This window comes from Adiantum capillus-veneris, chromosome 27 (assembly GCF_014529385.1).
Source record: "Adiantum capillus-veneris isolate H3 chromosome 27, ASM1452938v2, whole genome shotgun sequence".
Classification (NCBI taxonomy): Eukaryota; Viridiplantae; Streptophyta; class Polypodiopsida; order Polypodiales; family Pteridaceae; genus Adiantum; species Adiantum capillus-veneris.
Genome location: NC_140957.1, coordinates 47,874,022 through 47,890,349, shown reverse-complemented (window position 1 = coordinate 47,890,349; position 16,328 = coordinate 47,874,022). Strand labels below are relative to the sequence as shown.

The 16,328-nt window shown below is 42.7% G+C and overlaps 1 pseudogene across 1 annotated transcript in view; it reads left to right on the top strand.

Annotated features, from left to right (window-relative positions):
* The window catches only part of LOC147421909 (pleiotropic drug resistance protein 1-like), an 88,114-nt pseudogene extending 83,344 nt beyond the window's left edge, over positions 1-4,770 (top strand). Inside the window, exon 23 of the transcript XR_015186721.1 lies at positions 4,165-4,770. The product of XR_015186721.1 is annotated as a pleiotropic drug resistance protein 1-like (transcript). The remainder of the gene's footprint in view (positions 1-4,164) is intronic.
* The last annotated feature ends 11,558 nt before the right edge of the window (positions 4,771-16,328 follow it).

The window sequence follows — 16,328 nt, the reverse complement described above, 5'->3', positions numbered from 1 at the left end:
ATAATAGCTTTGTTTATGCAGTCATATACAACAAACATGTTGTCTTGCTTGCTTATAGTGCTGATAGTTTTAAAAATATCCTGTAGAGGCTCATCTGCTTGATGAACTCCTTCAGAATAACCCATGTCAAATCCGACAACTTGTGAACCACTTGCTGTACAGTCTATGCTTTCAATGGAACCATTATTAGAGGTAGCGTCCACGCGAGCAATCTTTGAAAAAAATTCATATAAGCCTCTTTCAGCATTAAATTCATCGTTTACCTTTTCTTTATTGCTCAACATATGCTCCTCTGAAACTGAATCTGCTGCTTCTAACTCCGCATTTTCTTTGGCTTTGCTTCTTGTAGAAATATGCTCCCAGAATTCATCATAGTTGAGGAACTGCATCTTATCCCCTTCACCTTTACTGAAGACAACCCAACTTCGTTCAGTAATCTCCTTTATTTCCCGATCTAGAATCCTTGAGATTTTGTAAATAAATTCCTCTGCAAATTACTCCCACCGTGTGGGATATGCTTCTGCCAGTTCTTGAACCTGCTTTTCAAAATCCGAGTTTACAACCGCCTCAAAGGCTGCAAACATCCGATTTTCTGGAACATTTCGGCTCTTCATCTCAGCTTCATAACATGCAATAAAACCTTCTGGATCATATCCCTAAAAAATATGATACTGATCACATATAGAATCAAGTGCTAGCTCTACAGCATCATCAATTTGCTTTTTTATCTACATGGCTTTCACTTCCTGCAGACATCCCTAAACTAATTCCATCATTTTAGGCAAATCTGCAACTGCTAGATTTTTATCAAATCCATTGGCACTGAAATTGTCAATAAATTGCTTTAGTTGTTCTGGCATCTCCATATTTACCTCCCACCCCGGCTCGTTTCGTGTTGCGTTCACCAAAAATGTCGGGGGACATGTGTTCGAAACGTGAGTCGGGCAGGCGTCGGGCCTCTGACTGTGAGAGGTGTGAAAGAGAGAGAACAAGAACAACAGATGAAACTGACTCTGGCAATCACCGTACCCTTCAATTAATCAAGTCAAGCTTTAAGTACAACTTAAAACGGTAGCCAAGGCGAGCTGTTACCGTCACCAACACTTGGATCAATTGTTAAATAGGAGTTTAAGCTCCCTTTACAGATTAACGGGGCCGTTAACGACACCGGGCTTACTAAAACAATTAATTAATTTATTCAGACTGATGACGTTCATGATAATTTCTTTGCCGCTTTAACTATCCTTGAACTACCTGCTTCAAGTGACTTCAAGAGCTCTTTCAGTGCTCCTTTTCCTTGCTTAACCGCGTTTTCTCCTTGCCTTTTTAATCATGGCCGCTCATCTTATGCTTGACGAGAGAGAAACACTTCCTGCTGCTTTCTTGCTTACCGAAGACGAGAGCGAGAAAAAGAGACTTTTCCTTGTACTTCTCCCCATGATTGTTCACCCTCCTCACCTCTTTCCCTTTTACATGCCGAGGACAAGAGAGAGAAGGCTTGGCTATCCTCCTTTCTAATGTTCCCTTAAGGAAGAGAGAGAGAGAGAGAGATTCGGCTCGCTTCTTTCCTTCTTTGCCTTGCCGAGAACGAGAGGAAGAATCTCCCTTTGTTTTTCTATTGCCTTCTTCCATTGCTCCTCCTCAATGCCTCATGCCCTCTCAAGCGGTCTCAAGGGCTGAGAGAGAGAGAGAGAGAACAAGTTTTGCTTGCTTGACCGAGGACAAGCCGAGAGCTCGTTCCCTTCTTCTTCGATGCCCTATCTTCTCTATGCCTCTTGCTTGCCGAGGACGAAAGCGAGAGAGAGGGAGATTTTCTTCCTGTTAGCTGTCCTCGCCTTCTTTTCCTTCTCGTCATTCTCCTTCTTTTTTCCCAGCTTCGCTAGCCGAGGTCTCCTCCTCACCTTTTTTCTTGCGTCCGAGCTCTTCCCTGCTTTTTTGGCCTGCCCAAAGGGCAAAGGCTATAGAGACGCCTTCTCTTTTTGCTGACTAAAACATAAAGAAAAAATTGGGTTGTATTTTCAAGCATTTTCTCATTAGGTTTTTTTTCTATTGGTTGAAGGTTAGTTTCATCATTAACCAAGATACGGTGATCTTGTTGAATTGGGTGCCGATACATTATGTTGAATATTGTGTGATCGTAAGAATGATGGATTGGGAGTGGAGAATGATGTTTGTCTGCGGTAAAGTGAGGGCAACGTAACCGAGGTTGCGATTGAAGGGTATGGAGGTTGTCGTGGAGATTCATTTACGAAGCAAGGATTTTGTCGGGGATGCTTTGACCTTGGCATTGGAGCCTGCAAGCCCAGGGGGCTAGCGAGTGTAAAAGCCTGGCGCTGCAACCTGTGAGCCCAAGGTGCTAGGGAGTGTCAAAGCCTAGTAGAGATTGTGTTGTTGCTCCAGAGCTACTGACTAGTTTGTACGGCCTGGTCTTCTTTGACGTGGACAAGGGTCTGGATGCAAGGTGAAAGTCGACTTTGGCCCTGTTGGGAGCTTCTCGTGGTGGGTTTGAAGACCTTGATAGTGTTGATATCTGTGTTCGGGGCATATTTCAACTTTGGCGTTGGGCTTTGCTGTGTTTGTGCAACTTTAATGGGCGTTCATGTAGGAGGCACACGGCATGTGCTGGGAGCCCCACATCAGAAGCTACGAGTGTCACCCATGATGATGAAGGTGCTCACCAATAGTAGGCAGGCAGGAGGTTGTGGCTGCCATGCCGCCCGCTGTCCCATTGTACTTGTAGTAACAAAGGAGATAGGAGGGGGCCAAGGAGAGGACCTCGCAAGGAGGAAGAAGAGAAGTGCATTGTGCTAGTCACAAAGCTTGGGCACCTAGTGAAGGAGTAAAAGATCTGTACTTTGGAGCAGATCTACATGTTCTCTTTAATGCCCGTCAAGAGTGTAAGGTGTTAGTCGTACAAATAAGGAAATTATTGCACAAATAACGTATGCCACTCTAGCTACCAACCTATCAAGAAGCAGGTGATGTTGTCCTGGCAGCAACCTACTCTCCTGAGATGCCTCATTATGGGCTTAATGTAGGATTGAAAAACTATGTTGCAGCTCAGTGAAACGGGCTGCTACTTACTCGCAGGATATTGAAGCATTTTGAGCTGAACGAGGTCGAGTATGTTCAAAATGTGGAGGCCTCTAGGGAAGATTGCAAGTTGGGGACTAGAGACATCCTTTCACAGCCCTTGTAGATGTCGATCTCATAATTTCTATTGGGAATTATAAGGTTGTTGGAGCCTCGAGGGTGCCCTAGATAGGGGCTCGGACATTCCACACAACGACAAGAGGTTTGCAGGCTATGATATGATGAGGTGCTATTATTCTCCATCCACATCATGATGGAAAGAAGAGGTACATCTCTCTAATCATGAAGGGCAAGCAGATGCCCTCGGCCTCTTTGGTCTTTCTGGAAATAAGAAACGCTTGGCTTCATCTCATTGTCGCAAGATGCGGGTGGCTTGATCAAGTTTGTGACTAAGCGAACAACCAACATTACATTATGGCTCATGTCGAGACCACCATCGTGCATGTAGGTGCAAGTAATCAGCTCTGCAGCTCATGTCAAACCTCGCTTTGCCCACACAACAAACTCAACTTTTTGTTTCACACAGAAGCGAGCCACAAAAGCCATCTTTGCTTGTTGTTGCCTTCTTGCTCACTGTGCAGAGTGGTCTTGGAAGCTTTGCCTATGCAATACTGACTTAATTTTTGTGCAGCATTCTGACGCAATCCATAGTGTATCTTTACTTGCTGGGGATATCTTGAGTTAGTTGATAGTATGGGTTTCAACTGTGGAGGAGTTATATAGAGGACACAGATGAGAGCTAGTAGGTGAGCATCTTCAAATTTAAGTTTTTCAGCTACACATGTGTATCATCCTCGTAGCTCCAACACGACCTCCTCTACTTACTCGTTCATCAAGCCAAGGTCGAAAACCTTGCATGCCTAGCCATTGATACCAAATGAAGTCCTACACTCTACATACTCATGCAATTGTATAGTCGCATTCAACAACTTGGCACACTCTCCCTTTTTGCAAGTCTAATAATGAGCTCCAAGAGTAGGTATACAACATCTTTCACGTGCTTTGTAATGTCCTGATATATGGTTGCTGCCTAGCATGTGATACCTAAACAAATTCAATGTTGTGAATCAGGTCAGATTACATGTAATTGCAGATTGTTTGAGCTCCAACAATGGATTTTAATAATATCGTGAAGAAATTGATGAATTTCTTTGAGAAAGAATCAAACCAAAGGGCATCAAAGAGCATGCATGCTGCATCTACGTCTCGAAGAAATCCGGAACTAGGCAGACTTTGCAAAGGTCTTCAACTTTGAGGGGAAGTAACCATTGGACAATTTGTAGACCCTTCCCTTGCATATGCAACATGTGGTTGTCTTGTTGATGAGGGATATGAGTCCTCATGTTGATTAGAGTGGGGATGAAGTTGATGTGCATCCTGATCTCTTAGATAACCAGTTGTAGGAGCTTCAAGAGCATGTCAAAAAGTGCATGAAGCAGAAAGTGCATGAAGGGTGCTGCTTCTAGTGTCAAGAAGGCTAAGCAAGCATTGGGGAGTGTCAAAGGCAATCCACAAAAAGCAAAAGGCAAATTGAAAGGAGAAGAAGAAGAGATTGACGTAGGTATTGATGTCTAGTTGTCTTTTGTTTCCAAGTGAAGGTTTTATAACTGCTACACTTAAACGTTGTTTGTTTGTAAATCCAAATTCCATATGGGCAATTTAGATTGTTTGTTTGTACATCCCAAATCCATTCCCATGAAAAGTATTCCCTTGTGTTGGTACACATTCAAATTGACGATGCTTCCAATGATGTGTTAAGTAGCCCTTACCTAAAAATGAACTTGGGCAAAGGCATCAATGCATCCATTGTAGAATCAACCTCTCATACTCCATCCCCTTTTGCACCAGCACTCTGCAAGCATGGAGGAAGAAAAGGACAACTTCAAAACAACAAGACAAACTAGGAGAGAGAAGAGGGGTGAACCCTACATGGCCATGCCACCACCACTGCCTTCCTTTTCTCACCTCACAAATGGAACCTACTTAATGGGATCTTTGGTGATTTCATTTAATGGACCACCCATCATCACATGAGTACCCTATTGGCTAAGAGTTTAGCTTATCTATCCTTTATGTTAGGCAAGCCTTGTGACTTTATCACTTGTTTTTTTCTTCTTCCTTTCTTTCCTTCTCTTTCTCTTCTTCTTCTTCTCTTCTCCTTCTTCTTTTTCTTCCTTCCTTTCCCTCTATTCTTTCTTCTTCTTCTTTCTCTCCACGGTGCTTCTTCTTCCTCTTTCCCCCTCTTGCTTATCTAAAAAAAAACCCTATTGAAGCTTTCTTTTTAAGAGCGCCGTCGTTGCCTCTTTCTTTTCCCCCCTCCACACTTGGAAAAAAAACCCTTTTGGCTTGGGTGGCATTCCCACCTTCTTTTGGGCGGGCGGCCAGCCATTAGCTTAATTGAGTGGCCTAGCCACTTTGTAATGGCACCACATTTGGCGTGCGTAGCTTCATGTCGACCAAAGCATTGCCAAGCATGTTCGCCCCGGTTCCCCTAAAGGACACCCCATTTGGCATACACTTTGACATAGGATTTACATAGCACCACTTTCTCCGATAGCCAGAGTTGGCAAGGTGCAAGCACAAGCACATCCATTGGAGAAAGGCCTTCCTTTCGCATTCTATTAAAGCAGCTCAAACGTTCCATGCCATAGCTATGTAAAATGTACCGCAAGAGACGACATTTAAAAAAATTCCACTCAAGCACTTATCGTGCTCTCTGAAGTGCATCACATTCGGCATACATCTCAACCAAAGCACTGCTGCCTCGAGCACTTACTCTACTGTATCTGAAACCCAAGCTGCAGGTCAAACTCCCAGATAGCACTCCGATCAAGCGGATCGGACTGGTATGGAACCGGACCCCGATGCATCTTTAACGGCCAATAACTTGGCAACCGAAACTTCGATCGTTGATCTGAAAGGACCAACGTGCTCCAAAAATTGCACACATCAGGCCTGTGCATTCATTTCATTTCTGTCACCTCAGCTGCAGTTGCCCAATCCGGTACAGATCTGCAATCAACTTAAACTTCAAACTGCCATAACTTTTTCACCCTAGCTCCAATTGACAAGCTGTAAAGACAGGCGGGTAAAGAACCTCAAGCACTATAGTTCTAGATCATAATCTCACATCTATGCTCACTTCAAGCATACTCTTTTTTGGCATCAATTGGCCCTTTAAAGCCGCATTTGGCATACATTAATCATTAAACTTGGCCTGTTAACAAGCCCTGATCACTGCTCTCTAAATGGGTAGGCTTCAAAGAAGCTAGCTTGCATTTCTTTTCTCATTTCCCCATCATGGCAGCGGAGCTGCACAACACTGGGGCTGCTTATGAGGCTGATACTATTTCTAATTATGTGCTGGTACTGAACAGGTTCTGCTAATTAGATTGCTTGTGTACTATAATAGACTGGACCGGTGCTAGATGTAGTGGTTTTGGTGACACTTGTGTAATAATGTTGTACTGATACTGGTATTGGTACTGCATTATATTGGACTAGTGTTACTAGTGTACTGCGGATACTAGTACTGGTGTAAAAATGGGGGGACCTGTTGGCCGGCTAGGATAGTATAAGGATGGTGTGTAAATGTCCTTGGGCATTATTTACTGAGACTAATTGCCCTATGGAGTCTTGGGTGTATTATAGTAGGTAATTCAATAATTGATATTTTGGAGGTGCCTTAAATGACACCTAACTACTCATTAATAGCTAAGTATCATGAAGAAGCACCAGTAGTCTGGCTTTGCCCTCTTTTGTGTTAAACCATACTGACCCCCCTGCAGTCTGTGTTAATGTGTTTTGTAAATATCTTAGTTAACCTTTTTTCTCCTTCACAACTCCCCCTTCCTCTCTCTCTCTCTCTCTCTCTCTCTCTCTCTCAGTCTTTCCATTTCACCTGCTCTCTGTACGCGACTTTGAAGTAGTTGAAGCAGGTCCCACCTCACCACTATGAAGGAGTGCGGCCAATAAATGTAGTGGTGGTGGCACATCATCTTCCTCTTGAAACTTGGCCTGCCAAACTACTGTAAAGGGAAATCGACCTTAGGCTCTCAACCCTATAAAGGTGAGCTTTCATGCTCACTTAGCATTGGTACTGTGTGTCCTAGGTGAGTTTAAGAGCTCGTATGCTTTAAGATTGGAATTTTTGCTAAGAGTAGCATTTAGTAATCAGCTATATGGCAAAAGGCAAGGATAAACATGCTATTGTGGAGTTGGCGGCTCCAACTCCTTCTCAAGTGACTTATGGAATTACAATGGTTTATTGTCTGTATGATGTATGTGACTCATTTGATGTTATGATACCTTCTGCAAATACTGGAGCGTTACTTCTATTGTGCCGGTTTAGGTAATAGCATGCTCGGTTTATTCACCGTTAGAAAAAAACTTTCAATTTATTGTTGATTCATAGGGAGATGTAGCCGACTATAGCTACGGCTTAGGCTAGTGGTGTCGATTCAAAAATAGGGTTTCCCTGATGTTGATGAGTATATATGCTCCTATCAAAGGCTTGGTTTGTTTAACATAGAAAGAAGGTAACCTCATACAATACTAGATGATTAGGGCTTGAAAATGCTTCACAATATGATTAAAGGTTCACTACTTGGTCTATACCGTCTGAATATTCTTCTAGAGGGTGATTTTGGGTTGAAAACCGAGCTTACCACTCATGTTCAATTCAGGTCTATACTGAAAAACTTTGCACACTTTGCCATGATTAGGTGGTTGTTGTCTGGGTTATGAATGATGGTAGTGGTTATTCTACTGTTCCTAAATAGAGGGGTTGATTGATATTTTCAGTGGGGTAACCTACTAAGGGAGTATTAAACATCAGCCTGTATGGTCTGGTAATGCTGCCATGGTAGTTATACTAAGGGATGTGACTCTCGTTAGTTATCGAGGGTTCTAATATGGTTCAATTAAGGTCCATACTATTGCACCTTTGGTGATTAAGCATAACTGATTAAATGCACAGTATGACTGGTTGGTTATGATGATGGTGTTTGAATGTTGTTATGGTTAAGATGGGTTGTGAATTATAGTAAATTAGGTTAAGCTGCTCCAAAAGCAGTATGTGGTTGGAAATTACATCAAGAATAGGGGCATTTGTGGTACATCCCTGGTTTTTTGAACAAATATTGAAATATGGAGTAATGTAACCTTCGAAGGCGTGTATTAATAGAGGTTTTGCCTAAATATCTGGTGAATGACCCTATATAGTGGGGTCGATGCACTTGTGGGGCATATAAAAACAGCCTGTATGGTCTGGCCTTATCTCATGAGAGATTGCAAAGCTAAAGAGGCTCCAAATGGTGTAACTTTACATTTCTTATTATCTATTTTTGAAAACAGTTTAGCTGGGTGACATCTATAACATGTGGGATACCCATTCATCACTTGTATACGGGGCCAATGCTAACTAAAAGTTGTGTTGTTTCCATGGGTGCAGGTGATAGTTACCTTCTCAACTATGGTTTTCAAAGTTCCTTGGAGTGAAGATGGTGGATAAATACATCTTTAGGCTCTTACTCTATTGTACTTATGCATAAGTCCATTCTGTACCATGAATAGGAATTATACCACCTTTTCACTTACATAGTTTCTAGTGTCTTTTGTAATTTGAAAGAATTCTTTGGTGTTTATGTTATATCGTTATTGGAACACGCACATATATGTCAATTGGCATTTAACATTCAATACCAACAATTCAAATAAATGTTCTTCATATTTTATTAAGAAAGCTAGTAGGTCTACCAATTTTGCATAAGGGGTTCATTAGGGAGTATATGGAAGATCCTCCTTTAAAAGGCAAGTCATTTTCAAGTGTTGCATGACAGGGAGCAAAAATGGAAATTCAGACACGCGGGTGTGCTCTCTCTCTCTCTCTCTCTCTCTCTCTCTCTCTCTCTCTCTCTTTGCTTCACCACCAAGGGTCGAGCTAGATGCAATAGCTACGGTTTTGAGGGTCTCTCTCTCTCTCTCTCTCTCTCTCTCTCTCTCTCTCTCTCTCTCTACGCATGGGTGTTCTCTCTATCTCTTTTTGTCTTTGCTTCACTGCGCGCTCATCTACCAACGACAAAGATGCTTTTGAAGGTTCCATGGACGAATGATTCTACTCTTTGCTGCAAAGCATCCTTTAGAGAGGAGAGATTGGGAACATTGAAGAGCCCATTTTCTTGTAAAACACTATGCATAGATATCTCTGCTTTTGTGTACCTTCGGGAGCTGCACATCGAGGGAAGGGAGAGGGGGACAATATTGTGCAGAGGCAGCGATGATGAGTCATGAGGGCTCCAAAGTTGATGATAGCAACAAGGCGAGCTCTTTTTCTTTCAAATTTGCAAATTCCACAGAATCTAGGGTAGGTGTGTTCAACCTTAGCAAATGGTTTCATTCAGCAAAACTTGAACAGATGATTCCTTTTCCTTTGAGAGTAAAAGAGGGAAAATGGAAGAGAGAGAGAGAGAGAGAGAGAGAGAGAGAGAGAGAGAGTTTCACGCCATGTGTAAGCTCTAAGTTGAAGGGAGAGAGATATAATTTTTTTGTGCTGATGTGAGGCCAAGATCTATGATGTGTTGGCATTTCCAAAGAGCGTGCCCTAGAATGGAGGGGTGCCATCACAAGGTTTCTCTCTTGCTATAGAGTGTAGCTCAGTGCTACACCTCAAACATAGAGAGGAAGAGACAGAGAAACTGCATGCAAAGGCGGAGAGAGAGAGAGAGAGAGAGAGAGAGAGAGAGAGAGAGAGAGAGAGAGAGGGAGATATATATATATATATTAATGGCGCACGCATGCACGGGCGCATACACACACACACACACACACACACACACACACACAAAGGCACAATGGGGAGCTTCGAGAAACGAGGACGATGATGAAATTTAATTTTCTTTTGCTTTTAAATTCAAAATATTCTTTTGAATCTCATGGATGATTTAATCGAAATTTTGTAGCATAGACCAAGTAATGTGAATCATCATCTAATAAAATCCTATGGTGTGAGACTTTAGTTTTGTTTGAAATAAGTCATCAATCAAATTAACATGGTATGAGACTTGAGTTTTGTTTGAATTATGTCAACAATCAAATTAAATTTGATTGTGACCATTAGATTAGATGGCGATAGCTTTGCAAGTTTTCTCTACCACCCAGTGTTCGGGAAAAGTGTGCCTCAGCTTAGCCTTGAGCCGGTTGCAAAATCAAAGTAGCCGATTAAGGGGAGGGCAAGAGGGAGGAAATTACGCTTAAAATACATGGAAAATAGTGTAATTTTGCAAAAGATTTCCGGTTCAGATTTCTCTCTCTCTCTCTCTCTCTCTCTCTCTCTCTCTGGCTGTAGCGTGAGCCTTCACAAAGAGCTCTCTCTCTCTCTCTCTCTCTCTCACACACACACACACACACACACACACACAAAGCAGATGGGAGATTTCCAGGCAGGGGCTCTCTTGGAGCGAGGTCTCTCTCTCTCTCTCTCGCTCTCTCTCTCTGCGCATAGGGGCTACTGGCAGAAAATTCTCTCTCACTAGACAACGTTGTATCCCTATCTTGCAACGTCTCTCTCTCTCTCTCTCTCACTCTCTCACACACACACACACACACACACACACACACACACAGAGATTATACAAGGGTTGTTGGAAGCCCTAAATTAGGACAATCCCGCCTCTTGCTTGCTAGCAGTCTCAACCGACAATTCAAATGCTACCGTGGGCTACAACCCACCTTCACGGGGTGGCACAAATTCACAAGGTCTCCAGAGGCCACGTTGAAGCGATGTTCCATGAATAAAGGTTTCTTCTTTTCACGGAGGGATCCTGACCGATCACGAAAGAGAGCTGGGCAGGCGAGAGAATTTTGGACGTTGAGATTTTACCAATTTACGTGTAAAGGGTCCTACTCTATTTTCCATTATAGAAGGGGCAGGTGCATAAGTGGCCAAGGGGCAATGAACACTTGGGAACCATCCTAAGCCAATAGATAGAGAGAGAGAGAGAGAGAGAGAGAGAGAGAGAGATCAGGAGGGCGCTCGTGTGGGACTGCAGTCAATGGAAGCATGGAGGAGTACCAACCTACCTCTCTCTCTCTCTCTCTCTCTCTCTCTCTCTCACAATCTTAGTGTCATTTTTTACCTTAATTTCTTAAGTTTCTACTACATTGGTTTCACCCCTATCGCGTACTTTTTCTGCTGATGTGATCCTATTGTGTGCATTTGCATGCTCTAATGAAACTTCTTGCCGATGGACTATACATGTAGTAGACCTCGATGTGATGTTTCTAGCCATGCCCTGCCTATTGCCAATAGTGTTGTTGCTCACTACCCATCCATAAGTACTGCAATCATTTTTTATAGATAGCGGATCGATATGAAAAGGGTAAGCAACATCAACAATCGTTAGCTGTGGCTAGCCATCCAATCATTCTAGCCCAAATTTTTACCACTGTTGCTAGTAGAACTGTCCATCTTCTTGACATTGGACTATCCATGTAGTAGACCTCGATGGGATGTTTCTAGCCATGCCTTGCCTGCTGCCAATAGTGCTTTTGTTCACTACCTATCTATAGGCACTGCTAAAGTTTGACAATAGAGGATAGATATGAAAAGACTGAGAAACATGAACAATGACCAAATGGCCATCCATCCAATCGTTCTAGCCCAAATTTCTACCAATGATGAGCTAGCAAAATTGTCCAGTGGGGAGTAGGATACAGAGGGGCCACATCATCAAACTTAAGGCTGGTGAGGGTCGGGGGTGATTGCGTGCAAGACTAGCTCCTGGTAGGCTCATGACGAGGCTAACTGGGTTGCAAATGGATACACAAGGCTTATGTTGTGGCATGCAATAGAGTGACAGACTAGCTACTTGTTTGTGGGCGATCCCAAGCAATGTGGGGCCGTGGGAAGGCATAGGCCATAGGGGTGTAGACAGGGCATCTGAAGGAGTAGTTGGGACCATAGCGGGCAGTGGAGTTGAGCTAGTGGTAGCAAAGAGCATGGCACAAAACACATAGTCAAAACTGATGGCATGAAGTTTGACCCCTAAAGCAATACCTCTTCCTCTGCACCATTAGCTTGATCATCCTGCCTCTATCTATAGACTCTTAAAAGACACATGGGTCAACTCTAGATATGAAGCATGAGCTAATGACATGGAGAGAGAGAGAGAGAGAGAGAGAGAGAGAGAGAGAGAGAGAGATTCCTCAGTCAGAGAGTTGTGAGGTGGGAGCCTACATTTTTTGGGGGAGTTGCACTACAAGAGGAATCTCCTAGAGAAGGGTAAAATTTAGTGTGTTTCTAAAATTTAGGTGTGAATGGTGTGAAAATTGACAACATTTAAAGAAACAAAGTATAAAAGCGTTCAATACAAGCAATATCTTTCTACTCTATATCATGGAGAAGACCATTTAGGAGAGTCCATGTGGTAGTTGCACAAAAAATTGAGACATGCGGACAGACGAGAGCTTGGAGAGAGGTGGTCGAGATCTTGGATGCGAAGGCAAAGGTGCACAAAGTGGAGGGACGAAAAACACGCATGAATGTATGGTCAAAATGATAGCCAAATAGACAGCACACATATAATCTCTCTCTCTCTCTCTCACACACACACACACACACAGGCTTGAGCTTGATCGAGAAGCCTGAGAAGTTACCAGGATGATGACAACAAGGACCAGTTGTTACGCCTTGCAAGCAGTTGACATGGACAAAAAAAATTCAGGATGAGAAAGAGAGCCCAGGGTGCTTTAAGAAAACAAACATGTATGCAAAGAATCATAGTGTAGGTATATATGTCTAGATTTTTTGGGATGTGTGTATGCACATGCCTCTCTGTCTATTTCTTTATCCGTAAATTATTGGCAATGGAATACGGGGAGGTGGGATAGATCCTATCAGTTGAGCCCATTGCAAAAAAAAAACCATATAAAAAATGCCAAAAGCAAGCATTTCTTTGTCGTCAAAGCCTACCTTGATTAATAACCAAGTCAATAATTGAAAGATAGAGTTAGACACCACCATTCATAGTCTCTCCCTCTCTCTCTCTCTCTCTCACTCATTTTGGCACACACTTGAAACTTTCATCATGGTTCTAGCAATGAATAGAGAAAACTTATTCCAAGGTTTTTGCTTCTGTGACCAAAAGAGAAAGATATTAAACTCTCTTTTATGTGAATGAAAAGGATACCAAACGAGCAAGATATTGTAGAGTAGATAATGTTGTGAACAAAAATTTACATTCAAGTCCCTAAAACTTTATAGAATAGATAAAGCTCTGACCTAAAATTTACACTCAAACCCCTATGGTTTATCAATAAGATTATGACAAATGTATGGCTATGAGAGGGAATAAGAAGAAGAATTTTATCTCGTAGGAACCAATCGCTGTAGATCTTCAAGGTTTATTTGATGAGCATGCATGCACACACACAAACAGAGTACCTCAAGGCTTTCCTTTTGTTTGTATCAAGTATTGGCTTCTCCCAAGCCACACGACCAACATAGGAAATGTCTAAAAATATATCAAATGAAGGATGGATACATTCACAATTAGGTATGTACACTCATATATACATACTTATATGCATACATAAATACATTTCAAAGCAAGAATAGAGACATGAGAGTGTTATAGTGTGAGTGTTTCTAATTGTGCTTATGCGAAAGCTTGAGAAGATGTATAGGATTGAACTCTTGGTAAGAGTGAGTGAGACCCACCGTAGACGGGTCGCGCGAGCTCGTGTGGTACTAATACGCAAGCTTTATCCAATGGTCCGGAGATGCACCCAAAATCCAACTCTTTACTAAGGACTTCTTATGTCGTCCAAATAAATAAACAGAATGAAAAAAAGTCATATGAAGCTCTTATTTTTTTAAAAGTAGAACTCACTGTTAAGTATGGAGCCTGATTTACCCTTGTAATTTTCTGTGGTAAAAGGGCACATTTGTAAAGCCCCCATTATGAGGAGAAGCCATCGTGCGTGAAGGAAAATCACTCACCGGAAACCAAAATTTTCACGGACAAGAATCAGGGGCAACTTTAAAGGCCTCAGGGGCGGAGGCCCTCGAGACTTTTTTTTTCGCCGGAATATTCTTTTTCGCCGGAATATTATGGCCGGACGGCAGCCGGAAAGTGGTCGGAAAACAACCGGTCGGTTGGCCGGTGGCCGGTAGTCAATGGCCAATGGCCGGTGGTCGGTAGTCAATGGCCGGTGGCCGAATTCAAAAGCGGACTTATCTTCTCAAGGGCGGCCACACATGGGCGGATTGGAGGGTCTGATTTGGACTTATTCGCACAAGGGCGGCTACACATGTCTGTCTCTCATAAGAGAGGGCAGCCCTTTTGGCCTATAAAAGGAGGCCATTTCTACACACATTTTATAGTGTGAAGTTGATGCAACAAGGTGAGTGTGAGGTGGTGAGAGTGAAGCAAGGCGGGAGCTCCATTAAGGGTATAATCCCTTTGTAAACTACTTCTTGTTTTGAAGTACTAAAGCCATTGAGTGGCTGCTTTCCCGTGGACGTAGCCCACATTGGGTGAACCACGTATATCGTGTGTACTCTCTCTCTCTCTCTCTCTACTCTATAATCTCGTGTATATAAATCTGTCTCTCTCCATTAAGTAATCTACTCAATTATCTATTTAGCTACGTCTTATTTCCTAACAACTGGTATCAGAGCAAGGTTTGCTCGTAGCTAAATTATCTCAAGGAAAGGATTCCTTGAACTGAGTGGGAGTTATGGCGGAGGAAGGGAAGCTCAAGATTGAGAAGTTCAACGGCAAAAACTACCAACATTGGAAGATGCATATTGAAAACTATCTCTACCAGAAGGACCTCTATTTGCCACTAGGCGGTCTTGCGAAGAAGCCCGCAACAATGGCAGATGAAGCATGGATTGTTCTGGATCGAAAGGCACTGGGAACAATCCGGTTAAGCTTGGCGTCAACGGTGGCCTTCAATGTTTCGGAGATGAAGACCACGGAGGACTTGATGAAGTCACTTGACGACTTCTACGAGAAACCATCGGCATCCAATAAGGTATTTCTTATGAAGCGCTTGTTCAATCTAAAGATGGCAGAGAATGGTTCAGTTGCAGAACACCTAAATGACTTTAACACAAACATAAGTCAACTTCGATCAGTGAAAATCAATTTCGATGACGAAGTGCGAGCTCTCCTTATACTATCATCTCTACCGGATAGTTGGGACAGCCTTGTGATGGCTGTAAGTAATTCTATCTCTGGCACAAATACTCTTAAGTTTGATGATGTTGTGGGTGTTCTTCTAAGCAAGGAAATGCGAAGGAGAAGCACAGGAGAATCATCAAGTGTTGCACTATCAGTGGAAACAAGAGGAAGGCTTAAGGAGAGGTTCAAAAACCAAAAGGGTCGTGATCGCTCAAGGCGGAGCAAGTCACGCACAAAGTCAGTTCTTGAATGTTGGAACTGCGACAAGAAGGGCCACGTCAAGAAGGATTGCTGGTCCAAGAAGAAGAAGGAGACAGAGTCTCAAGACAACAAGCCAACATCGGAGGCCAATGTGGCAGGTAAAGTAGAGCAAGATGCTCTAATTCTCTCATTAGACAATGTGTCTAATTCCTGGATAGTAGATTCCGGGGCTTCATTCCATGCGACACCACACAAGCAACATTTCCAAGACTACACCAAAGGTAATTTTGGGTATGTATACTTGGGAGATGATGAAGTTTGTGAGATTGTCGGCAAAGGTACAGTTTCTGTCAAAACTGCTAACGGAAATGAATGGAAGCTTAAAGATGTTAGGCATGTTCCTTCTCTTCGCAAAAATTTGATCTCTACAGGACAATTGGACGATGAAGGTCACAACATTGCATTCGGAAACAAACGGTGGAAGATCTCAAAGGGATCTTTGGTGGTTGCCAAGGGTGAAAAAGTCGGTACACTTTACTTGTGTACTGTTAGCACGCAACCTTCAGCTTGTGCAGCAACTACAGAAGTTGACAGTGCGGTGTGGCACTACTGACTTGGGCATATGAGTGCCAAAGGAATGCAAATCCTTCAAACAAAGAAGCTTCTACTAGGTTTGAAAGAAGTGGACTTAGAGTTCTGTGAAGATTGTGTTTATGGTAAACAAAAGAGGGTAAAATTTCAAAAATCAAGAAATGAAAGAAAAAATAAAAAACTTGAGTTGGTTCATTCTGATGTTTGGGGTCCTGCAAGTACACCATCACTTGGTGGCTCATTGTACTATGTAAC